General features: G+C 39.8%; 1 long non-coding RNA gene across 1 annotated transcript in view; it reads left to right on the forward strand.

Annotated features, from left to right (window-relative positions):
* The window catches only part of LOC138843424 (uncharacterized), an 84,232-nt gene that overhangs the window by 54,381 nt on the left and 2,831 nt on the right, over nucleotides 1-27,020 (forward strand). The window lies entirely within an intron of this gene.

A 27,020-nucleotide genomic window follows, 5' to 3' on the forward strand; every position in this document is an offset into this window, starting at 1 on the left:
AAAAAATTACCTAAATGAAAGTTCTCTGTGCATGAGATCTCAGTGGAAAGAACGGGTCATCAAAGAAGTAGGTACCTTTCTCTGAAGGGAGGAGAGAACTTCTACTTTGACTATGACCTTGTCCAAACATGATCAGAGTTGGCAAACTCAAAAGGCCTCCATAACCTTGGCAACTCATTACAAGAGCCTCGGGTGATTACTGATGCCATAAACAAGAGTGTCAATTTGTTAAGTCAACAACAGGAGTCACTGGGAACTTACTCCTAATGTAGGATCTCTGTCCTTAATGTACTGTACATTGTGATTTAATACTATAACTAGTACTCAAACAGTATTTTTCACTTTGTGTGTCTGTGTGGGTGCAAACTGTTGAAATCTTTACTTAATATATACTAAACTGATCTTCTGTATATAAAGAGAATTAAAAATGAATCTTGATGTGAACGGAAGGGGAGAGAGGGCGGGGGGTGGGAGGGAAGTTATAGGGTGGGGATGGGAAAAGCCATTGTAATCCATAAGCTGTACTTTGGAATTTGTATTCATTAAATAAAAGTTAAAAAAATTTCCAATAAAAAAGAAGAAGAAACTAGAGATCTCAGCCTTGCCCAGGTTATTGATGGGTTTAGCAGTCTCCCAGTCAGTCAGCATCCATGTTCTGTCCCCAGTTTCAGTTACCAAGCCTCTGCCCACCATATGCTTATTTCCATTTCAGACAGTGGTGTCATTTCTGGGCTCTGCTACTTCTGAGATCTGACCTTAAACCAATATTTCCTACCTGGCAAGGGCATTACATCCACAAATGATGTAGGTGATTCTATTATGCACCTAGAGCTTTTTTCACATGGCTTTATAATTGTCTATGTCCTTGTCATCTGTCCCCCAGGACTCTAAGTACCTTTAGGGTAAGCATTATATTCATATCATTCATATTGTATCAGTGATGCCTAGGAGAGCACCAGGCATAATGAGACAAGTCATCCTTTCTCCTTCTGTCCTCTGCTCCTCACTTCCACAGTGCTAGATGCTTTTGATCTTTTCCTCCACAGCTCCCTCTGCACAACTACCACCATGAGACCCCCACACACCCCACTCCTATATTTCCTCTAACGCCATGTTCTCTCCAGTTCCAGTGGCTCCAAACAAAAAAATATAGCAGGCAAATAAGGCTTAGTTGTACCCATGAAGGCAAGCTACTGTGCTCTATTATCACTAAGTAAATTGTGGATGTTGACCTTGAATGCTCTGATTGTGCTCAGTTCTCAACAACTGGGTTCTTGTTTTCATTTCTAGCCTTCTACCAGAAATGAAGATGTCTGCCTGCATATTGCATTTCAGTTAGTGGCCAAAGAGTTCTGCAGCACTGTTGTTGGAGCCCTTTCTAGTAATTCACTGCACATACCTATTGCTTTCTTCTTCTCTATGTGCCCATCCACTCCTGCCAGAGTTGTCAAGACAGAGTGACTTCATTTAAGAGCTGTGATGCTGAGTCAGTGGCGGGGCACTTCACTTGGATTTTATAATGCATATTTTGGCTATTCTGGAATTTGTTTTTACTTACTTCCTGCTTCGTTGTGCATTCAGTATTTGAGATTTAACTTTTTTAATTCATTTGTTCTTTTTTTAAAAACTTTTATTTAATGAATATAAATTTCCAAAGTACAGCTTATGGATTACAATGGCTTCCCCCCTCCAATGACTTCCCTCCCACCCGCAACCCTCCCCTTTCCCACTCTCCCCTTCCATTCATATCAAGATTCATTTTCAATTCTCTTTATATACAGGAGATCAGTTTAGTATACATTAAGTAAAAATTTCAACAGTTTGTACCCACATAGAAACACAAAGTGAAAAATACTGTTTAAGTACTCGTTATAGAATTAAATCACAATGTACAGCATATTAAGGACAGAGATCCTACATGAGGAGTAAGTGCACAGTGACTCCTGTTGTTGACTTTACAAATTGACACTCCTGTTTATGGCATCAGTAATCTCCCTATGCTCCAGTCATGAGTTTCCAAGGCTATGGAAGCCTTTTGAGTTCACCGACTCTTATCTTATTTAGACAAGGTCATAGTCAAAGTGGAAGTTCTCTCCTCCCTTCAGAGAAAGGTACCTCCTTCTTTTTTTTTTTTAAAGTTTGACAACATGGTGGGCTAGTAATTAATTTCTTTTTTTCTATTTTATTTTATGAACATAAATTTCCAAAGTACAACTTATGGATTACAATAGCTTCCCCCCCATAACTTCCCTCCCACCCGCAATGCTCCCCTCTCCCACTCCCTCTCCCCTTCCATTTACATCAAGATTAATTTTCAATTATCTTTTTTTTAACTTTTATTTAATGAATGTAAATTTCCAAAGTACAGCTTATGTGAATTTACAAAGTGCAACTTTTGTATTGTTGTGGCTCCCTCCCCAACCTCCCTCCCTCCCGTGGCCCTCCAATTACCTTCATATACTGAAGATCAACTTAGTATATACTAAGCAAGGATTTCAACAGGCTGCACTCACACAACCGCACAAGGTATATGGTATTGTTCGACTAGTAGTGTTTTTTTTAAGTTTCATAGTAAAACACATTAAGGACAGAGATCCTACATGGAGAGCCTGTACTCAGTGACTCCTGTTGTTGATTTAACAATTGGCACTCTTATTTATGACATCAGCAATCACCCGAGACTCTTGCCATGAGCTGTCTAGGCTATGGAAGCCCCTTGAGTTCACCAACTCTGCACTTGTTCAGTCAAGGCCATATCACACGGGAGGTTCCCTCCTCCCTTCAGGAAAGGCGCCTCCCTCCTTGATGGCCTGTTCCTTCTGCTGGGGTCTTGTTCACGGGATCTTTCATTTAGATTTTTTTTGCCACCGTGTCATAGCTTCCTATACCTGTGAGACTCTCATGGACCTTTTAGCCAGATCCGAATGTCCCAAGGGTTGATTCTGAGGCAGGAGTGCCACTTTGGGCGTTTGCCATTCTGAGTCTGCTGTGTGTCCTGCTTCCCCCACAGGATCATATTCTCCCTTTTAATTCCATCCTTCATTGTTTGCTTACACTGGTCTTATTTGTGAAATCTCTTCGACACTTACCCTATCTTTTTGATTGGTTGTGTATTTATACTTATCACTTTACCAAGTGCACTGGCATTGGTACCTGCCTCCTTGGTAAGATTGAGCTGAAATCTCTTGGCACATTTCTAGTTCCACCATTGGAGATAAGTCTGAGTGAGCATGTGCTGACTTATATATCTCCTCCCTCTCTTATTCCCACTCCTATGTTTAACAGAGATCACTATTCTGTTAATTTTATACACCTAAGAATGATTGTACATTGATTACAGAGTTCAACCAGTAGTCTTATGGAGAACAAACAGAGCAACAACAACAAATACTAAAAGGAATAGAATAGTAAGTTGTTCCTCAACAGTCTAGACAAGGGCTGATCATGTCATTGTCTCTCATAGTGTCCATTTCACTTCAATGGGTATCATTTTAGATGCTCATTTAGTTGCCATTGATTAGAGAGAACATATGATATTTGTCCCTTTTGGACTGGTTTATTTCACTCAGCATGATGTTTTCGAGCTTCTTTCATTTTGTTGTAAATGCCCAGATTTCATTGTTTTTCACTGCTGTATAGTGTTCCATAGAGTATATATCCCATAGTTTCTTTATCCAATCATCCGTTGATGGACATTTAGGTTGATTCCATGTCCTAGCTATTGTGAATTGAGCTGCAACAAATATTGAGGTGCAAATGGCTCTTTTTTCTCCCCTTTAATTCCATTTGGGTATATTCCAAGGAGTGGGATGGCTGAGTCCTGTGGTAGTGCTATATTCAGGTTTCTGAGGACTCTCCAAACTGTCTTCCATAGTGTCTTTACCAGTTTGTATTCCCACCAACAGTGGATTAGTGTCCCCTTTTCCCCACTCCCTCGCCAGCATCTGTTGTTGGTTGATTTCTGTATGTAAGCCAATCTAACTGGCTACATTCACTTTTTTTTTGTAGTGAAGTTCTTGTTTTTGTATTTCTATGTGCAGCACATCTTTGAGCAAGTGTTGTAGGGTTGGACGTGTGGATACAAATTCTTTCAGTTTCTGTTTGTCGTGGAAGATCTTTATTCCCCCTTCATTCATAAATGATAGCTTTGCAGGGTATAGTATTCTAGGTTGGCATTGTTTGTCTTTTAATACTTGAAATCTATCATGCCATTGTCTCTTTGCCTGTAGTGTTTGCAATGAGAAGTCTGGGGTGAGTCTGATTAACTTACCCCTGAATGTGATTTGTTGTTTTTCTCTGGCACATTTTAGGATTTGTTCTTTGTGTGTCACTGAGCTGAGTGTTGCCACAATGTGTCACGGTGAATTTCTCTTCTGGTCTACCTGTTCGGAGTCCTGACTATCTGTTGCATTTGTCTGTTGTTATCCAGCTGCCTTTGTTTAAAGTTTTCTGATATTATTTCATTGAGAACACCTTACAATCCAATCTCTCTTTCCACCCCCTCAGGGACTCCTATTATCTGAACATTACACTGTTTGATTGAATCTTGTAGGTCTCCGACCATATTTTTTAATTTTTTAATTTCTTCTTCCTGTGTTTGAACTGACTGTATTATTTCTGGAAGTTTGTCTTAGAATTCTGATATTCGGTCTTCTGTTTCCTCTGTTTGATTTCTGAGGGATTCCACGGTGTTTTTTATATGGTCAAATGAGTTTTTCATTTCCACTATTTCGTTCTGGTTTCTCTTTAGGATCTCTAATCCTTGGGCTTGTTTTTCGTTCAGCTCTCGACACTGTTTCTCATTATTTCTAAGTAATCTGATTATTAATTTTCGGAATTCTTTTTCTGGCATGGCTTCAAATTATTCTTCTTCAGCTTCTGTTATGGTTGGTTTAGCCTGCCCCATTGGTGAGTTTATATGTTCTTCCATATTCTTATTGTGGGTTTTTGTTTTGTTTTTTGACATTCCATCTGGGTAGTTTTTTTTTTTTTCTAGTAACTTGAGCAGACTGGTGTCAGGGCTTTGAGCTGCCCTCCCTCGATGCCCGCCCCTGTGAGAGGAATGTTGTGTCACTCCACTCCACCTTTGGGTTCCACCTCCGAAGGTTAGTGCGGAGGCAAAGCCCGAATGTAAACAAACAAGATGGCTGCTTCCCGCCCACTGCAGCTCCAATTTGGGAAAAGGTGGAGGCAGCAAAGGATCCTCGTTTGTTTACACCCTCAGTTAGTCCCCCTGAATCGCGTACTCTTTCCGCAGGCGCTGCACACTCTGTTCCATTTTCTATTTCCACCCCAACTCAGTCATGCATGTCTCAGTGTCTGTCCCAGAGTGGGTTGGGGGAGGGGCGGCACCAGCTGTTGCAGCAGAGCTGGGCAAGTGCCCTGTCTCACCTCAGCTTCCAGTGCTGGTGCTTAGACTTGTCGGCTGGTGTCCTGTGCTGTGGATGTCTGCGCACTCCTCACAGGTCCACCTTGTCTTACTAGTTCTGGAAGAGTTTCCTCTGCAGTATTTTTTCACTAACTTTTCCACGAAACTACAGAATCTCAACTTTTATTGAGCTATCTTTTCCTGGACTATCAATGTGCTCCCTCCCTATTCCACCATCTTGCCCCACTCCCACCTCCTTCTTTGAAGACCTGTTCTTTCCACTGGGATCTCACTCACAGAGATCTTTCATTTAGGTCATTTTTTTTTGCCAGAGTGTCTTGGCTTTCCATGCCTGAAATACTCTCACGGGCTTTTCAACTGGATCCGAATGCCTTTAGAGCTGATTCTGAGGCCAGAGTGCTGTTTAGGACATCTGCCATTCTATGAGTCTGCTGTGTATCTCGCTTCCCATGTTGGATCGTTCTCTCCCTTTATTTATTCTATCGGTTAGTATTAGCAGGTACTAGATTTGTTTATGTGCTCCCTTTGACTCTTAGTCCTTTCATTATGATCAATTGTGAACTGAAATTGATCACTTGGACTAGTGAGATGGCATTGGTGCATGCCACCTTGATGGGATTAAATTGGAGACCCCTGGTATGTTTCTAACTCTACCATTTGGGGCAAGTCAGCTTGAGCATGTCCCAAATTGTACATCTCTTCCCTCTCTTATTCCCAGTCTTATATTTAACAGGGATCACTTTTCAGTTAAATTTCAACACTTAAGAATAACTGTGTATTAATTATAGAATTAAACCAGTCATATTAAGTAGAACAGACAAAAAAAATACTAAGAGGAGTTACGTATTAACTTGCTCATCAACAGTCAGGGCTATGGCTGATCAAGTCACTGTTTCTCACAGTGTCCATTTCACTTCAACAAGTTTCCTTTTTGGTGTTGAGTCAGTTGTCACCGAATGGAGAACATATGATATTTGTCCCTTTGGGACTGGCTTATTTCAGTCAGCATGATGTGTTCCAGATTCCTCCATTTTGTTGCAAATGACCGAATTTCATTGTTTTTTACTGCTGTATTCTTTTTTTTTGTAGTTCCAGTGGGCTTTTATTGAGATAAAGGAACAAAAATCCAGATTTTACCACTCATATTTTCTGAACCTTGCAACCTCAGTAGACTCTGGTCCATAAATGTGTACATACAACATAACACATCCCAAGAAAAACAGAGACCCATTGGAACATTTGCCAATTAGCAGAAAGCCAATTTTCCCTTTCCCCAAATGTTTTCAAAGTTTTGAGTTCCCACTGCTCATTTCTCAGTGGAAGTGGTCCCTTATGGCCAGGGATGTTAGAATTTTCTCCCATTTTTACCAAACAAAAATAATAATTTCAAATTTCAAAACAGGGATGCCACTTTGTTTTCTCCAGGCACCCCTACCCAAACCATTGGTTAAAATACAGCAGCCTGCATCTTAATAACCCAGCCCTATCCCCACCCTTGCCTTACCCAGTGCTGTCTACTGGAGAATTTCAATTGCTGTATAGTATTCTAAAGAGTACATATCCCATAATTTCTTTATCCAGTCTACTGTTGATGGGCATTTAGGTTGGTTCCAGGTCTTAGCTATTGTGAATTGAGCTTCAATAAACATTAGAGTGCAGACCACTTTTTTGTTTGCTAATTTCACTTCCTTTGGGTAAATTCCAAGGAGTGGGATGGCTGGGTCGAACGGTAGGGTTATCTTCAGGTTTCTGAGGAATCTCCAGACTGACTTCCATAGTGGCTTGACCAGTTTGCATTCCCACCAACAGTGGGTTAGTGTCCCTTTTTCCCCACATCCTCACCAGCATCTGTTGTTGGTAGATTTCTGTATGTGAGCCATTCTAACTGGGTGAGGTGAAACCTCATTGTGGTTTTGATTTGCATTTCTGTGATTGCTAGTGACCTTGAACATTTTTTCATGTGCCTGTTGGCCATTTGGATTTCCTCTTTTGAAAAATGTCTGTTGAGGTCCTTGGCCCATCTCTTAAGTGGGTTGTTTGTTTTGTTTTTGTGGAGTTTCTTGATCTCTTTGTAGATTCTGGTTATCAACCCTGATTATGTCTTCTAGTTTCTAAGTTAATATATCATAATGAGGGCCATTGTATATGGTAGCAGTTAAAATGTTTGATGATTGACCTAGAGTTTATAGAGAGCATATACTCATGAGATTGTGTCCTGGATTTATGGGGACACCATAAGTTGGTTGGAGGAAGCATTTTATTACTGATGAACATTAATGTACTGACAACACCTTGTCTTTTAAATAATGAAATCCAAATTCCTTCTGCCTTCATCTACCATAGTAAACCATTGAAATTCTGTTAATTATACTTTTTAGATCTCACTTATTGCCTCTTTATTCCCACTGCCACAGTTCCTTGGTTCTGATCCTACTAAATTACATTTAATAGTTTTTTAAAAGCATTTTTAATGCTAATTTTTGTGTGATTTTTTAAAAAAGATATATTTATTTCTTTGAAAGTCAGAGTTACAGAGAGAGAAAGAGAGAGCTCTTTCATCCGATGGTTCATTCCACAATTGGCTGCAATGTCAGGAGCTGTGCTGACCCAAAGCCAGAAGTCAGGAGCTTCTTCCAGGTCTCCCATGCAGATGCAGGGGCCCAAGGACTTGGACCATCTTCTACTGTTTTCCCAGGCCATAGCAAAGAGCTGGATTGAAAGAGGAGCAGCCAGGACTAGAATCAGCACCCATAAGGGATGCCAGCACTGCAGGCATCAGCTTTACCTGCCACGCCACAGTGCTGGCTCCTAATGGACTCTTTAATTGACTTTCTTGCCTTTTGTCTTCTTTACCTTTGTGTCCAAAGACTTTTGTGATTTGGCCCACTCTTCTTGGCTGTATTTGGTAGCTCAGTATCTCACTCCAATTTTTAGTGAAATCAAGTAGGTGGTAGTTCTTTTTTCTTTTTTTTTTTTTTTTTAAGATTCATGCATTTATTTGAAAGGCAGAGTTACATAGAGACATAGGGAGAGAGAGAGAGAGAGAGTGAGAGAAAGATTTTCCTCCACTGGTTCACTCCCCAAATGGCCACAAGAGTCAGAGCTGGGTTGTTTCAAAGTCAAGAGCCAGGAATTTCCTCTGGGTCTCCCATGTGGGTGCAGAAGCCCAAGTACTTGGACCATCATTTACAGCTTTCCCAGGCCATAGCAGAGAGCTAGATAGAAACTGGAGCAGTCAGGTTTCTAACAAGTTGCCCATATGGGATGCTGGCACTGTATGAGGTAGCTTTACCCAGTATGCCACAGCAGCAGCCCTGCTGGTAGCTCCTTCAAATCACCATATGAAAGAATGCTCAATAAATGCATATTAAATAAATGAATGGAATGCATTACATTGCTAGGGTGAACATTTAACCTGATTGGTCCTGGATGGTTCCTATTTCTACACTTCAATCTTGTATAGTTATTAAGTTGGTCCTTTTATGATCAAACTTTTCTCAGAACAAAAAATTATATATTCAGCTGATTGTGGCAGTCATCAAATAGATTTCTTTTTTTTTTTTTTTTTTTTTTTGACAGGCAGAGTGGACAGTGAGAGAGAGAGAGAGAGAAAGGTCTTCCTTTGCCGTTGGTTCACCCTCCAATGGCTGCCGCTGCAGCCGGCGCACCGCGCTGATCCGATGGCAGGAGCCAGGATCCATGTGCTTTTTCCTGGTCTCCCATGGGGTGCAGGGCCCAAGCACCTGGGCCATCCTCCACTGCACTCCCTGGCCATAGCAGAGAGCTGGCCTGGAAGAGGGGCAACCGGGACAGAATCCGGCGCCCCGACCGGGACTAGAACCCGGTGTGCCGGCGCCGCAAGGTGGAGGATTAGCCTATTGAGCCACGGCGCCGGCCAATAGATTTCTATTTCCTTGTATCCTCTATTAGATAGTTATTGAAGGTCAAAAATCTTATTTGTATTTGTTATATCCTCATTTATTCATAAAACTAAGAGGCTTACTTTATCACGATGTTGAGTTTTAATGTCAAAGCAAGCATTTTTCTTGTCCTAATGAGGTTTTCAATCTGGCAAGAAAGAGCATCTACCCAAAGAATGTTCTGATCTAGTAAATGCTAGTGTGAAGTGAATGGATAAAGATTTATGCATTCCCAATCGAGCAGCTCTAATCCTATGAACTATAATTGAAAGAAGTAATCATAAACATAGAACTCCATGTCATCCAGTTAACTATTTGCGTTTCTACTTTAAAACTTAAAAAACAAACAACATACATATACCTAAGAATACATAAAATTTGTATGCTATCTTGATATTAAACATAAGAAAATGATCTTGGAATAATAGCAACTTTGAATTTCTTTCCTTTTTTAGACAAGGTATAAACCTATGCAGTTTTCTGTGTAGATAATCATTGTAGGTACTCTTTTTCTCTCTTTTTTTTCCAGATGAGAAATCTGGGATTTAGAAACTGAACCCCAAGAAAAAAAGATTTCTTAAACCAGTATTAGAATTTGGAAATCAACTATTGGGATTGCATCAAATTGAGAAGTTTCTGTACTGCAAAAGAAACAGTCAGGAGAGTGAAGAGACAACCAACAGAATGGGAAAAAATATTTGCAAACTATGCAACAGATAAAGGGTTAATAACCAGAATCTACAAAGAGATCAAGAAACTCCACAAAAACAAAACAAACAACCCACTTAAGAGATGGGCCAAGGACCTCAATAGACATTTTTCAAAAGAGGAAATCCAAATGGCCAACAGGCACATGAAAAAATGTTCAAGGTCACTAGCAATCACGGAAATGCAAATCAAAACCACAATGAGGTTTCACCTCACCCCGGTTAGAATGGCTCACATGCAGAAATCTACCAACAACAGATGCTGGAGAGGATGTGGGGAAAAAGGGACACTAACCCACTGTTGGTGGGAATGCAAACTGGTCAAGCCACTATGGAAGTCAGTCTGGAGATTCCTCAGAAACCTGAAGATAACCCTACCGTTCGACCCAGCCATCCCACTCCTTGGAATGTACCCAAAGGAATTTAAATTGGCAAACAAAAAAGAGGTCTGCACCCTAATATTTATTGCAGCTCAATTCACAATAGCTAAGGACTGGAACCAACCTAAATGCCCATCAACGGTAGACTGGATAAAGAAATTATGTGATATGTACTCTTTAGAATACTATACCGCAGTAAGAAACAACGAAATCCAGTGATTTGCAACAAAATGGAGGAATCTGGAACACATCATGCTGAGTGAAATAAGCCAGTCCCAAAGGGACAAATACGATATGTTCTCCCTGATCGGTGACGACTGACTGAACACCAAGAGGGAAACCTGTTGGAGTGAGGTGGACACTATGGGAAACGGTGGCTTGATCAGCATAGCCCTGACTGTTAATGAACAACTTAATACATTATCCCTCTTAGTAGTTTTTTTATCTGTTCTACTTAATATGACTGGTTTAGTTCTGTAATTATCACACAGTTATTCTTAAGTGTTGAAAATTAACTGAAATGTGATCCCTGTTGAACATGGGAGTGGGAATGGGAGAGGGAAGAGATGTATAATTTGGGACATGCCCAGGCTGACTTGCCCCAAGTGGTGGAGTTGGAAGCATACCAGGGGATTCCAATTCAATCCCATCAAGGTGGCATGTACCAATGCCATCTCACTGTTCCAGGTGATCAATTTCAGTTCACAGTTGGTCATGGTGGAGGGACTGGGAGTCAAAGGGAGCACATAGACAAGTCTAGTACCTGCTAACGCTAACCGATGGAGTAAATAAAGGGGAGAGTGATCCAACATGGGAAGTGAGATACTCAGCAGACTCATAGAATGGCAGATGTCCTAAATAGCACTCTGGCCTCAGAATCAGCCCTAAAGGCATTCGGATCTGGCTGAAAAGCCCATGAGAGTATTTCAGGCATGGGAAGCCAAGACACTCTGGCAAAAGATCTCTGTGAGTGAGATCCCAGTGGAAAGAACAGGTCCTCAAAGAAGGAGGTACCTTTCTCTGAAGGGAGGAGAGAACCTCCACTTTGACTATGACCTTGTCTAAACAAGATAAGAGTCGGAGAACTCAGAGGGCTTCCATAGCCTTGGAAACTCATGACTGGAGCATAGGGAGATTACTGATGCCATAGACAGGAGTGTCAATTGGTAAAGTCAACAACAGGAGTCACTGTGCACTTACTCCTCATGTAGGATCTCTATCCTTAATGTGCTGTACATTGAGATTTAATGCTATAACGAGTACTCAAACAATATATTTCACTTTGTGTTTCTATGGGGGTGCAAACTGTTGAAATCCTTACTTAATGCATACTAAACTGATCCTCTGTAAAAAAAAAAAAAAGAAAGAAATTATCAATTCCCAACTTGACTCTCACTGGGATTAAACATGACAATAGGTCTGATCTGATTTCATCATCATTTAAAAAAAATCATCTATTATTTTTCACTTTATGTTTCTGTGTGGGAGCAAACTGTTGAAATCCATACTTAATGTATACTAAGCTGATCTGTATATTAAGATAATCGAAAATGAATCTTGATGTGAATGGAAGGGGAGAGGGAGTGGGAAAGGGGAGGTTTGTGGGTGGGAAGGACGGTATGGGGGGGAAGCCATTGTAATCCATAAGTAGTACTTTGGAAATTTATATTCATTAAATAAAAGTTAAAAAAAAATTTGGTTGGCTTTTAACATATACTTTTTAACAATATTGTTATGGGCAAATTCTAAACTCTTTCTGCTTCAGTTTTCTCTTTGTAAACTGATGATAATCCTGTCTCCAAAATTAACCTAAGGTATAAATGATGTGATGTAAGGCATTTAGTATCTTAACCTGGCTCCTAGAAGATACTCAGCAATGCTAGTTCTGTATCAGTTCCCCTGTTCGTTTCTGTACTTGGTGAATTAAAGGATGGTGGCAAATGATTTGAAACGAACATTAAACATCAATAAAACACAAATAAAAATTGTTTTCTTAAATATGGATATTAAACCATTCCACCTACACTCTTCTAAAAATTGTATTGCAATTATAGTCATTTATTATTTGAGAGAATCATTCCTGGAAGTGTTATTCCCAGTTTGATTGTCCCCAAAGACCACCAAGGAGCCAATACCACTGTAAAACACATGAGAGTTCTATTACACGTCCATGCCTGGGCTCTCAACTATCACCAACACAGCAGATTTGAATTGAGAGCCCCAACTCTTCAGTTAACAGGGGTTTTATAGGGTTTTTAGAGATATTCTATATATTATAGTACCATTTAGCAAATCATCTCATCCCATGGGAAATTCAAAGGACATCGAATTGATTTGTGCATCCAGTGGTGGGAATGGCCCTAGTAAAGGTGGTTGGATGGCTTTGGGGCTGATGTCTTTTAAATTGATTGGCTAAAGTATAGGGTCTGAGCTGCTGGGGTATAATGCCAAACTGCAGGGTATCGGGAAGTTATCAATCACCTTAATTGCCTTGAGAAGACACCAGGAACTCTAGGTATTTCTCTGTTATCTGCTAATTGGCTGTTGCTGGGAGAGTTTACTGCAAGGGGAGTTCATTTATTTTATTTAGGAGCTTCTGGCTCAGGGTTCAGGGCCTGGTCAGGCCCAAGTTACAAAATGAAGGCCTATTTTAAAATAGTTGCACCTTGATCCAGGCTCAGGTCTCTCAGAAGAAAGCAACAAGTAAGAATTTTCTGGAAAAAGACAAGAGGTTATGAAGGAGCCAGGATTTGGGGATCAATTAGCAGCAGTCGGTAACCACTCTTGAAAAACACCAATTTGAGATTTGGGGATGAGAAGGAAGGGCAGGAGGGATGTAAACAGAAGCAAATGCCCTTTGGTTTCCAGTCTGTCTCCAACCCAGACGGAAGTCCTTGGGATGGGGCAAGTGGTCGTGGTCTCTCTAGGTATGCCCTATCCTGGACTCCATTTCCCAGAGTCCCAGGTGTCCTTACGTATTCCGTGCTCCAAATGCCTGTGAGGGTGAATGTGGCAGAAATTGTGTGCACCTGCGCATCACTGCCCACATTGCCTGGAATTGGGAACTGAGGGAGTTCACTCACTGAGCGGTTGCACTGCTTTCTCCTGCATTCGCCAGGTCTCTTGCTGTGGAAGTGCAATCCCAGGCATCCTGCAGCCTGCCACCCTCTGCTACTAAGCCTCAGGATCTACCGCCTGTAGGTCACACGTGCCAGGGACTTTTCCTGCCCCCCCACTCCCTGCTTTGCTCCGTGTCTATCCTGAAGAAAGGGGACGTGTGTCTGGGACATTTTTTTGTAAGTATGGAGAACAGAAAGGGGGCACGGATGCATGTGTGGGAGAGGGGTGGGTGTGAGGGGGGCCGGCAGATCCCAGACGCTGTTCGCTTGCTTCCCAGGGAACCTGGAGGCTTCCCTGGGCATGGTAGGAGCTGGGACCCACGGTAGGAGCTGTTGAGTCTTCCACCGCTGCTTCCCCACCTCCCTGCGCCCAATCAGTCCCGCAAGCTACCTTGCTCAAACTTTCCTTAATGTGTCTTATGTAGTGGTTACTAGAGAGGGGGCACGGGATAGGAGAGCTTTACAGCAGGGCAAGCAGAGGGGCAAGCAGAGGGACAGCCAAGGAAGGCAATGAGCCTCTCATTCTCTATATTTCAATAAGCGTGATTCACAGGTAGGATGGGTTGCAGAATTCCATCTGGCTAGGCCTCCTGCTGTTTCCCGAGGTTGTTTCAGCGGGGCGGGGCTCTGTGGCCTTAGGCAAGGGGCCAAAGGCTGCAGGGGGTTGGGGAAGGAGACTCAGATTAGGATCTGCTTCTGCTCCTGGGTCCCCACCCTGCACCTCAAAGGCCCAGAGGGTGGGGTCCCCGTGGCACATCTGACAGCTGGGATCTGCTTACTCAGCTGACATTTTCTAGGCAGTGCAGCTTGATGGGTATGTGGCAGTTTTGTGGCTTGATGTATGTTCTGTATTTTGTTAACAGACTTAGAATTTGGAGTTTGCAGCATGAAAACCTAGCTGATTATTTATTTGGATCTTTTTAGTTTCTATCTTCATCCTTCTCTCTTCTGTTAGCAAGGAATTCAACTCTTATTAACTGCCACTGAACTCTTTGCAAAGTGAGATGTGAACCGAAGTTAATGCAAATCTATTGTGTGGGTCAGTAACTGGAGCTATTTTAATCTGGGTTTGGTTAAAGTGGAGAACTCTAGAAACATACATACAGAAAAGTAACTTTTTCTCTGCCCAGTTCCTTACAGTCACCCAATGCTTCACCAAGCTATTTAAAGATTTGTTTGTTTTACTTGAGAGGCAGAGTTGCATACAGAGAGAGGGAGAGACAGAGAGGTCTTCCATCCCCTGACTCACTCTCCCAATGGCCGCAATAGCTGGAGCTGAGCTAATCTGAAGCTAAGAGCGAGGAGCTCCCTCTGGATCTCCCACACGGGTTCAGGGACCCAAGCAGTCGGGCCATCTTCTACTAAGCTGGATTGAAAGAGGAGCAGCTGGGACTAGAACTGGTGCCCATATGGGATGCTGGTGCCACAGGAAAAGGCTTAGCCCATTACACCACAGCACCAGCCCCCAAGCTGATTATCTTACAGACCATACTGTTTTAATTAAGAAGTCCAGTTACTTTGCTTATTTTACGTTTTGTGTTTAAGTCCATGACTTGTTTATGTTTTTTATATTCTTCATTTTTATTTTTTATTTTTTTTAACTTTTATTTAATGAATATAAATTTCCAAAGTACGGCTTATGGATTACAATGGCTTCCCCCCCATAACGTCCCTCCCACCCGCAACACTCCCCTTTCCCATTCCCTCTCCCCTTCCATTCACATGAGGACTCATTTTCAATTCTCTTTATATACAGAAGATCAGAATAGCATACATTAAGTAAAGATTTCAACAGTTTGCTCCCACACAGAAACATAAAGTGAAAAATAATAGATGATTTTTTAAATGATGATGAAATCAGATCAGACCTATTGTCATGTTTAATCCCAGTGGGAGTCAAGTTGGGAATTGATAATTTCTTCTTTTTTTTAACAGAAGATCAGTTTAGTATACATTAAGTAAAGATTTCAACAGTTTGCACCCCCATAGAAACACAAAGTGAAATATACTGTTTGAGTACTCGTTATAGCATTATTAAGTCTCAATGTAGAGCACATTAAGGACAGAGATCCTACATGAGGAGTAAGTGCACAGTGACTCCTGTTGTTTGTTGACTTTACAAATTGACACTCCTGTTTATGGCATCAGTAATCTCCCTCTTCACCAGTCATGAGTTTCCAAGGCTATGGAAGCCCCTTGAGTTCTCCAACTCTTATCTTGTTTAGACAAGGTCATAGTCAAAGTGGAGGATCTCTCCTCCTCTCAGACAAAGGTACCTCCTTCTTTGAAGACCTGTTCTTTCCACTGGGATCTCACTCACAGAGATCTTTCATTTAGGTTTTTTTTTTTTTTTTTTTTTTTTTTTTTTTTTTTTTTTTTTTTTTTTTTGCCAGAGTGTCTTGGCTTTCCATGCCTGAAATACTCTCATGGGCTTTTCAGCCAGATCGAAATGACTTTAGGGCTGATTCTGAGGCCAGAGTGCTGTTTAGGACATCCACCATTCTATGAGTCTGCTGAGTATCTCACTTCCCAAGTTGGATCACTCTCCTCTTTTTTTATTCTATCGGTTAGCGTTAGCAGGTACTAGATTTGTTTATGTGCTCCCTTTGACTCTTAGTCCTTTCATTATGATCAATTGTGAACTGAAATTGATCACTTGGACTAGTGAGATGGCATTGGTACATGCCACCTTGATGGGATTAAATTGGAGACCCCTGGTATGTTTCTAACTCTACCATTTGGGGCAAGTCAGCTTGAGCATGTCCCAAATTGTACATCTCTTCCCTCTCTTATTCCCACTCTTATGTTTAACAGGGATCACATTTCAGTTAAATTTCAACACTTAAGAATAACTGTGTATTAATTACAGAATAAAACCAGTCATATTAAGTAGAACAGACAAAAAAAACTACTAAGAGGGATAATGTATTAACTTGCTCATCAACAGTCAGGGCTATGGCTGATCAAGTCACCGTTTCTCATAGTGTCAGTTTCACTTCAACAGGTTTCCTTTTTGGTGTTCATTCAGTTGTCACTGATCAGGGAGAACATATTGTATTTGTCCCTTTGGGACTGGCTTATTTCACTCAGCATTATATGTTCCAGATTCCTCCATTTTGTTGCAAATGACTGGATTTCGTTGTTTCTTACTGCGGTATAGTATTCTAAAGAGTACATATCCCATAATTTCTTTATCCAGTCTACCGTTGATGGGCATTTAGGTTGGTTCCAGGTCTTGGCTATTGTGAATTGTGCTGCAATAAACATTAGGGTGCAGACCTCTTTTTTGTTTGCCAATTTAAATTCCTTTGGGTACATTCCAAGGAGTGGGATGGCTGGGTCGAACGGTAGGGTTATCTTCAGGTTTCTGAGGAATCTCCAGACTGACTTCCATAGTGGCTTGATCAGTTTGCATTCCCACCAACAGTGGGTTAGTATCCCTTTTTCCCCACATCCTCGCCAGCATCTGTTGTTGGTAGATTTCTGCATGTGAGCCATTCTAACCAGGGTGAGGTGAAACCTCATTGTGGTTTTGATTTGCATTTCCGTGATTGCTAGTGACCTTGAACATTTTTTCATGTGCCTGTTGGCCATTTGGATTTCCTCTTTTGAAAAATGTCTATTGAGGTCCTTGGCCCATCTCTTAAGTGGGTTGTTTGTTTTGTTTTTGTGGAGTTTCTTGATCTCTTTGTAGATTCTGGTTATTAACCCTTTATCTGTTGCATAGTTTGCAAATATTTTTTCCCATTCTGTCAGTTGTCTCTTCACTCTCCTGACTGTTTCTTTTGCAGTACAGAAACTTCTCAATTTGATGCAATCCCAATAGTTGATTTTGGCTTTGACTGCCTGTGCCTCCCGGGTCTTTTCCAGAAATTCTTTGGCTGTGCCAACATCTTGAAGGGTTTCTCCAATGTTCTCTAATAACTTGATGGTGTCAGGTCATAGATTTAGGACTTCAATCCATGTTGAGTGGATTTTTGTGTAAGGTGTAAGGTAGGGGTCTTGCTTCATGCTTCTGCATGTGGAAATCCAGTTTTCCCAGCAACATTTATTGAATAGACTGTCCTTGCTCCAGGAATTGGTTTTAGATCCTTGATCAAATATAAGTTGGCTGTAGAGGTTTGGGTTGATTTCTGGTGTTTCAATTCTGTTCCATTGGTCTATCCATATGTTTCTGTACCAGTACCATGCTTGTTTGATTACAACTGCCCTGTAGTATGTCCTGAAATCTGGTATTGTGATGCCTCCGGCTTTGTTTTTGTTGTACAAGATTGCTTTAGCTATTCGAGGTCTCTTGTGCCTCCATATAAATTTCAGCACCATTTTTTCCAAATCTGAGAAGAAGTTCTTCGGTATCTTGATTGGGATTGCATTGAATCTATAAATTGCTTTTGGGAGAATGGACATTTTGTTGATGTTGATTCTTCCAATCCATGAGCATGTAAGATTTTTCCATTTCTTGGTATCCTCTTCTATTTTTTTCTTTAAGGTTTTGTAATTTTCATCGTAGAGATCTTTAACGTCCTTGGTTAAGTTTATTCCAAGGTATTCGATTGTTTTTGTAGCTATTGTGAATGGGATTGATCTTAGAAGTTCTTCCTCAGCCATGGCATTGTCTGTGTATACAAAGGCTGTTGATTTTTTTGTATTGATTTTATACCCTGTTACTTTGCAAAAATCTTCTATGAGTTCCAATAGTCTCTTGGTAGAGTTCTTTGGGTCCCCTAAATAAGGAATCATATCATCTGCAAAGAGGGATAGTTTGAGTTCTTCCTTCCCAATTTGTATCCCTTTAACGTCTTTTTCTTGCCTAATAGCTCTGGCTAGAACTTCCAGAACTATATTGAATAGCAGTGGTGAGAGTGGACATCCCTGTCTGGTACCAGATCTCAGTGGAAATGCTTCCAACTTTTCCCCATTCAATAGGATGTTGGCTGTGGGTTTTTCATAGATTGCTTTGATTGTATTGAGGAATGTTCCTTCCAAACCCAGTTTGCTTAGAGTATTCATCATGAACGGATGTTGTATTTTATCAAATGCTTTCTCGGCGTCTATTGAGATAATCATATGGTTTTTCTTCTGCAGTCTGTTAATGTGGTGTATCCCATTGATTGTTTTGTGCACATTAAACCATCCCTGCATACCAGGGATAAATCCCAGTTGGTCTGGGTGGATGATCTTTCTGATGTGTTGTTGCATTCTGTCAGCGAGAAATTTATTGAGGATTTTTGCATCTATGTTCATCAGAGACATTGGTCTGTAATTCTCTTTCAATGATGCATCTTTTTCCGGCTTAGGAATTAAGGTGATGCTGGCTTCATAGAAAGAATTTGGGAGGACTCCCTCTTTTTTGATTGTTCTGAATAGTTTGAGAAGAATTGGAGTCAGTTCTTCTTTAAATGTCTGGTAGAAATCAGCAGTGAATCCATCTGGTCCTGGGCTTTTCTTTGTTGGGAGGGCCTATAATACTGTTTCAATTTCTGTCTCAGTTATGGGTCTGTTTAGGTTGTCGATGTCTTCCTGGTTCAATTTAGGTAGGTTGCATGTGTCCAGGAATATATCCATTTCTTATAGGTTTCCCTGTTTGCTGGCATACAATTCCATGTAGTAATTTCTGATGATTCTTTTTATTTCTGTGGTGTCTGTTGTTACATTTCCTTTTTCATCTCTGATTTTATTGATTTGGGTCTTTTCTCTTCTTTTTTTAGTTAGTTGGGCCAATCGGGTGTCAATTGTGTTTATTTTTTCAAAAAACCAGCTCCTCGTTTGGCTGATTTTTTGTAATGTTTTTCTTGATTCAATCCTGTTGATTTCTTCTCTGATTTTAATTATTTCTCTTCTCCTACTAGATTTGGGTCTGGTTTGCTGAAGGTTTTTAGATCCTTGAGGTGAATTGAAAGCTCATCTATTTGGTGCCTTTCCAATTTCTTGATGTAGGGACCTATTGATATAAACTTTCCTCTTAACACTGCTTTTGCTGTATCCCATAAGTTTTGGTATGTTGTGCTGTTATCCTCATTTACTTCCAGAAAAGTTTTGATTTCTCTTTTAATTTCTTCTATGACCCATTGTTCATTCAGGAGCATGTTGTTCAATCTCCATGTGTTTGTGTATGCTCTAGGGATTCCTGAGTTTCTAATTTCCAACTTCATTCTTTTGTGGTCTGAGAAGCTGCATGGTATGATTCTAATTCTTTTGAATTTGCTGAGACTTGCTTTATGGTCTAGTATGTTGTCAGTCCTAGAGAAGGTTCCATGTACTGCTGAGAAGAATGTAAAATCTTTAGCTGTAGGATTGAAAGTTCTGTTTGTATCTGTTAGATCCATTTGGGCTATAGTGTCATTTAAATCTACTGTATCCTTGTTGATCTTCTGTCCTGTTGATATGTCTATTTCTGAGAGTGGAGTATTGAAGTCCCCCAGTACTATTGTATTGGGGTCTAAGTCTCCCTTTAAGTCCCTTAACAAATCTTTTAGATAAACCGGTGCCCTGTAGTTAGGTGCATATACATTGATAATTGTTATATCTTCCTGTTGAATTGATCCCTTAATCATTATATAGTGTCCTCTTTGTCTCTCTTAACAGTTTTTGTGGTAAAGTTTATGTTGTCCGATATTAAGATGGCTACGCCTGCTCTTTTTTCATTTCTGTTGGCATGGTATATCTTTTTCCAGCCTTTCGCTTTCAGTCTGTATGGATCTTTGTTGGAAAGATGCATTTCTTGTAAGCAGTAAATAGATGGGTTTTGTTCCTTAACCCAATCAGCCAATCTGTGTCTTTTAACTGGACAGTTCAGGCCATTAACGTTCAATGTGACTAATGATAAGTGGTCACTTTGCCCTGCCATTTGCCAAAAGTAAGTTCTAATATATGCTTTGAATTCCCTGTGATCTTTTGCTGTGAGGTTTCCTCCCTTTACCTTCTTTCATATTGATGACCGTGTTTCTGTGTTTCTGTGTGTAACACATCTTTAAGCATCTTTTGCAGGGCTGGACGAGTGGTGACAAATTCTTTCAATTTCTGTTTGCTATGAAAAGTCTTTATTTCACCTTCATTCACAAATGAGAGCTTTGCAGGATATAATATTCTGGGCTGGCAGTTGTTCTCTCTTAGTACCTGGGCTATATCTCACCATTCCCTCCTAGCTTGTAGGGTTTCTGATGAGAAGTCAGCTGTGAGTCTGATTGTAGATCCTCTGAGAGTAATCTGACATATCTCTCTTGCACATTTTAGTTTAATCTGGTTATAAATCATGTAAGGATTGATCAGAGAAATTAAAGTGGGAAGGCCACCTTGATTTTTTTTTTTTTGATTATTAAGCTGTGTATTTCATTAATCACTGAGAGTGCTGGGGGATATTTTTCCAACTGTTTGTCATGCTGTTATACATGGAAGTGTTTTACTAATTTAATTTTGTAGTAGTTCATTATTAGTACATACAAATGCTTTTGCTTTTTAAAGTTGCATTTCAGCAATTTTGATTAATGTATACTAGTCATACATTATTATAGGATATAGTGCAATATTTGAACACATATACACAGTAGAAACTAATTAAGCTAGATAAGTCGTTTTCCATTTCCTCTTCATAATTTGAGCCTACCAGCTCCTCTCCTCCAGTTCTTTACATAGTACCTAATATGGTGCACTCTAGTCATCAAACTGTATTATGGAACACCAGAAGTCACTTCTGCTTCCCTGTGCTTTGCTACCTGTTAGCAATACCCCTCTCTCCCTAGCTGCCACCCTTCTCAGCTTCTACTCATCACAATTCAGACCCATTTTTTTATCTCTTCAATATATGACAAGGAATGTGTGACATTTGTGTTTCTGTGTGTGGCTTCTTTCAGTTAATTTAAGTATCTCTATGTTTTAAAAGATATAAAAATATTTTATTTTTTGTGTCCAAATGATGTTCCCTTGTCCACTGTCTCATTGATTGACAGCTAGATTTGTTCTAAATCATGACTGCTGTGAACTGTGTTGTAGTGACTGTAGGAAAATTGCTTTCTCTTTGATATTCTTATTTCATTTCCTTTTACTGTATAGCCAGGAGTAAGAAAGCTATGTCATGTAGATTAATTTTTCTTTTCTGAGTAATGACCATACTGTTCTCCATAACTCCTGTACTAATTTACATTTTTACCTGTAGTATATGAGAGTTTTCTTTTCTCATATCCTCTCTAGCATTTATTTTCTTTTTTATATTTTTGGAATAAGTTATAATATTGTGGTTTTTTTCTATTGGTTTATTTATTTTTTATTAAGTATTTCATTGTTTATTTGAAAGAGTTAAATATAGAGAGAGGAAGGCAGAGAGATCTCTCATCTGATAGCATACGCCACCAAGAGTTGCAAACTGGGGCTGGGCCAGGCTCAAGTCAGGAGCTTCTTCTGGGTTTCCCACATGAAAAGCAGGGGCCCAAGTCCTTGGACCATTTTCTGCTGTTTTTCCAGGGGCATTAGCAGGTGTCTGAGTTGGAAGTGGAGTAGTTCAGAGTCAAATTGGCACTCCCATGGGATGCTGGCCTCACAATTGGCAGTTTACTCACTATGCCACAATGCCAACCCCTCTCCCTATCATTTTAGTCCTCAAAAAGCCATTAACATCAGCATTCACCCCATTTCCTTTTCTCTATGTTATTCAATTTATTGAAGTTTTATTTTTATTTCCACTATTCCTAATATTTCTCTTCCCAAGGTCATTAGTGATTACTGTGTTTGTTAAATGGAATTTTTGTTTTTAATTCCTCATTTACAGAGTGCACTTTGTAAAGTTCTACTGCATGCCAAACCCTCTTCTAGGCACAAAATATAGGCTCGTTTTCTCTTAAGGGTTAATATGACAACATGCTCACAAGATAACATAAAGTACACTTTCACTGAGAATAAATTGTGTTATGAAAATGAAGCATAGTAATGGGATAACTAACTAATCAGAACAAAGAATGGGTTTAGAAGGCATCATCTGACACATTTCCTAGCTCCCTCTTCAAACACTGTCTCCCTCAGCATACATTGTAACACATCTCCTTCAATTTCCTCTGTACTTCTGATTACTCCTTTTAAGTTCATTTGCAGTCTCATGTGCTTAAAATCAAATATTGATATTTCTCAGATGTTTACCATTGCAGTGGTTGTCTACACACTTTACAAATACATGTAGTGCTTGGCTAAACTCATCTACTCCTCATGACATCATGCTTTATGTTACATTAAATAAATTTACATTTCTCCTGAGCATAGAACACATATATATGCAACTATGAGCTTCACAGTTCCTCAAAATCAATATGAACAAAAGTAAAAGTAAAACTTGCTTCCCCCTTGGTAAACCTTATCTCAGAATATGTCACCAACATTCCACTTTCTATAAAAGGTAAATATTTGGGAATAATCAATTCTTTCCCTTTTTGTTCACTTACCTATGACTGGATGAGTGTATTCCTTACCTATTTTTCAAATCTCTTCATTCCACCTGCTACCTCCTTGGTCCCACCTTCCTTATATCTGCTGTCACCTACATAAATGAAATTACAATAGTTATCTAAGATGGCTCCCACTCTTGCTCTCAACTTCAGTCCATTCCCCAAGCAGCAAATTAAACACAATAGCTGTCACCTTATTTCTCTTTCATATCTTCATCTACACCACATGACTCTTCCACATCTCACTTCTGCCTACTTCTTCATCTTCATCTTTGTCAGTGGCCCCTGACCTCAACTCTGCTTTAATCACTGTGAACTTTTGCTCAGTTCCTGCTCCATACCTTGCCCTTAATATACTACTTGACATGGGAAAACCATGGCTCATGAAAACTACAGACTGTATAAATGAGTGAATCTTTTGAGGATCACAATTTCTTGGAGAAATGTAACAAGGAATAAAACAAAAAAATATCCTTGGTATACAGCAGGTATACTATTTTTAAAGCCACAGAGAAGAGACTAAATAGAAGTTCAGCAGAAGGAAAGTAGCGTGATACAAAAGTTTGTGGCAAGGCTAACAGGCACTGGTCAAGAATCTAACAAATCCATTAGGAAAAGAATAAAATTTTCTTCACCTCCTTCAATCATACAAATTATTTCAACCTAGGATAATGAGACAACTTTCCTATATATATATATATCATCAGTTTAGAGGTTTTATTGTAGAAGGCTTTCATATCCTGGGTTAAATTTATTGCATGGTATTTTATTTTCTTGTGACAATTGTAAATATGTTTGCTCTTAAAATTTGCTTCCCACTAAGTTCATTATTATATATCAAAGTGCTACTGAATTCATTTTGTATTGTCAATTTTATTAAATTATCAGTTCCAGAATTCTCTTGATGATGTTCTTATTTATTTCCATATAGAACCATGTTATCTGCAAACAGAAATATAAATTTAAATTCTTACTTTCCTGTTTGAGTAGATATTTTCTCTTTTCGATTGTATTCATTTGAATCATTTCCTGTTTCTCTTAATTTAGCTAGAAAATTATTTTCTTCAAAGAATCAGCTCTTCATTTTTTTTAAAAGACTGATTTATTTATTTTAAAGGCAGACTTACAGAGAAGTAGAGGCAGGGAAAGAGAGAGTGAGAGAGAGAGATAGAGTCTTCCATCTACTGGTTTACTCCCCAAATGGCCACAACGGCCAGAACTGCACTCATTCAAAGCCAGGAGCCAGGACCTTCTTCCAGGTCTCAGATGTGGGTTGAGGGGCATAAGGACTTAGGCCATCTTTTACTGCTTTCCCAGGCCATAGCAGAGAGCTGCTTCAGAAGTGGAGCAGCCAGGACTTGCACTGTCTCCCATATGGGGTGCCAACACTACAGGCAGTGGCTTTACCTGCTATGCCACAATGCTGGTCCCTCTTCATTTTATTTATTTTTAGTATTGATTAAGATTCTTCCTTATTTATTTCTGCTTTGATCTTTATTATTTATTTTTTACTGCCCTTGGATTTGACTCATTCTTGTTTTTTCTGGGTACTTGAGAAGGATAGTAGGTTACTTATCTGATATCTTTATTGTGTTTCTATATGTTTGGCCAACTGAAGTCATAGTTTTAATTTCTATGTTTCCCTGATAACTGTGGGGACCTTCTAGGTGACTGCAGAGAACACTTGCAGAAATGAGGCTGTATTAGGTTGCTAACAAAATACCACAGATAGTGTCATTTTAATCAGAGAAATTTACATCTCAGAGTTGTGGAGATCGAAAACACAAGATCAAAGTCATAACAAGCTTGATTTTCTTCTAGAGGCCTTTCTCCCAATGGACCTCACACATATGATATTATTTGTTCTGCTCAAAAGCAATTTCTCCAGGTAGAGTCATATTGGCACTTAGCACTTAAAGGTATGAGTTTTAGGGAGGCACATTTCAGTCCATAACACTTATATGGGCTACATGGTCTGACTCAAAGACAGCCATCTCTGGGGAGGATAGAGATGTTGAAATGAGTGTTAGGATTCTTACAGTATTACTTTCAGAGCTAACTCCATTGAAAATTGTGCATGCATGCACACACAGAGAAACAAAAATACTTGCACATTTAAACACATACTACAGTGGAAATGCCTAATGGTTGTTACCTATAGGTAACATCAATACAATAACCATAAGGTGGAAAATTAGCAAACCATTAAAAAGAGTATTGGAGAGAATTAAAACAAAATCTGCCACTACAAAAATATGTAAATATATGTATATATGATATTCAATATTTATAGTTGCTAGAAAATAAATACTGATGTGTGGGAAATAAAACCTAAATCTTACCTCTCAATATTACAGACTATGCTGCATGGAGAATGTCTTCCCAAAGCCATTCATTGGGTTAATGCTTTGGCATAGTATGTTAGGTCTTCAACTGCAGCGCTGGAATCCCATATGGGTGCCAATTCAAGTGCCTGCTGCTACACTTCCAGTTCTGCTCTTTGTAATGGCCAAGAAAGTAGTGAAAGATAGCCCAAATACTAGGGCCCCTGCAACCATGTGGCAGACCCAGAGGGAGCTCCTAGCTCCTGGCTTTGGATCATCCCAGCTCCAGCCATTGTGGCCATATGGGGAGTAAACCAGTGGATAGAAGACCCCTCTTTCTGTCTCTCCTTCTTTATGTCCATAGCTGCTTCTCAAATAAAAATTGAATCTTTATAAAATATTGAAAAATCTTCACATTTTAAATTTCTGTTACTCAAAGCTAGCACAGAACTACATTATACATAGGAAAGATAGATTCTGAAAATCATAAATGTAATGCATTGTAGCAAAATTTTCACAAATACTTCTGATTTTCTCAACACTAGATACTAAATTAATAGTCATTGTGGGCCGGCGCCGCGGCTGACTAGGCTAATCCTCTGCCTTGCAGCACCAGCACACCGGGTTCTAGTCCCGGTCGGGGCGCCAGATTCTGTCCCGATTGCCTCTCTTCCAGGCCAGCTCTCTACTATGGTCAGGGAGTGCAGTGGAGGATGGCCCAAGTGCTTGGGCCCTGCACCCCATGGGAGACCAGGAGAAGCACTTGGCTCCTGCCTTCACCTCAGCGCGGTGCACCAGCCACAGTGCACTGGCCGTGGCGGCCATTGGAGGGTAAACCAAAGGCAAAAGGAAGACCTTTCTCTGTCTCTCTCTCACTGTCCACTCTGCCTGTCCAAAAAAAAAAAAAGAATAATCATTGTGGGTTTTTCGTCTCTTTGACAACCACTTGTAGTACTTCACAGCTTTTCCAAATTTATCACTATGTGTGTTTTTCAAAACATGCACTGAATTTTACCAGTTTAATGAACATGAAATTGAATTTTAGTGGCACATATAATAAACATCTACAAAGCTTCCAAAACATAGAAATAATACCATGGATCAGATATGAGACTTACATTTGATTGAGTTCAATTCTTTTAAGCTAATTTGTCATTAGTATGTGGCAATTACAAATATAATTAATAGTTAAGCATATAAGCATTAAAATTGAATGATTCATAGAATTTGGAAATGATCGTGTGTAGCAGTGGGAACACGTTTTTTAGTAAAATTGATGAGGGTTACTTAAAATCTAAATAAGAAGCTATTCTAGTAAACTCCAAAGACATATAGGGAGTAAATAAATACCACAGAAAGTAAGAGCAAAGAGATTTGGTGCCAGTTGAAACCTGGTCTGCTTTCTTATCCCCTATCGTGACACAATGAAATGGAAACATCAGGATCCCTCTCCTCTCTACCACCAACTGAAGGGCAAGGCATCCTCATTTGTTCTGACTCCAGTTTCCTGTTGCCAAGAATATGTCCTGGGTGAATATGGCTGAGAGGTAGTGCCCCGTCCTATCTGAATGATGGAGGCTCTGTATTTGTCAAGAGAACACATAGATCCCATCTTCCACTATATGTTATGTCCACAGTAAGCATGTCTACAGAAATTGACCATATTTGTGGTGAATTTGGGTTGTAAGTTTTTGGGATAAGGAAGATTCTCTCTCTCTCTCTCTCTCTGTTTTTCAAATAAGTAATTTTGTTT

This window comes from Oryctolagus cuniculus, chromosome 8 (assembly GCF_964237555.1).
Source record: "Oryctolagus cuniculus chromosome 8, mOryCun1.1, whole genome shotgun sequence".
In the NCBI taxonomy this organism is placed as follows: domain Eukaryota; kingdom Metazoa; phylum Chordata; class Mammalia; order Lagomorpha; family Leporidae; genus Oryctolagus; species Oryctolagus cuniculus.